The sequence below is a fragment of the Nematolebias whitei genome, chromosome 1, assembly GCF_014905685.2.
Source record: "Nematolebias whitei isolate Nwh7 chromosome 1, NemWhi1, whole genome shotgun sequence".
Classification (NCBI taxonomy): Eukaryota; Metazoa; Chordata; class Actinopteri; order Cyprinodontiformes; family Rivulidae; genus Nematolebias; species Nematolebias whitei.
This window is the reverse complement of record NC_056498.1, coordinates 42854113-42854353: the sequence shown is the minus strand read 5'-3', so window position 1 is coordinate 42854353 and position 241 is coordinate 42854113.

Sequence of the window (241 nt, the reverse complement as noted above, 5' to 3'; positions counted from 1 at the left end):
TTTTTTTATTAAAAAAATATTTTAAAAAGGGGCGGCTGTGGCTGAGAGGTTAGAGCAGTCGTACTCCAATGGGAGAGTTGTGGGTTTGACTCCACCAGCAGTCAAATGCTGAAGTGTCCCTGGGCGAGACACTGAACCCCTGACTGCCTCTGATGTTTTCCTCTGGTGCATGGTGCATGAATGTGATAAAGTTCTGATTATAGTAGAGAGCTGTATGAATGTGATAAAGTTGATTATAGTA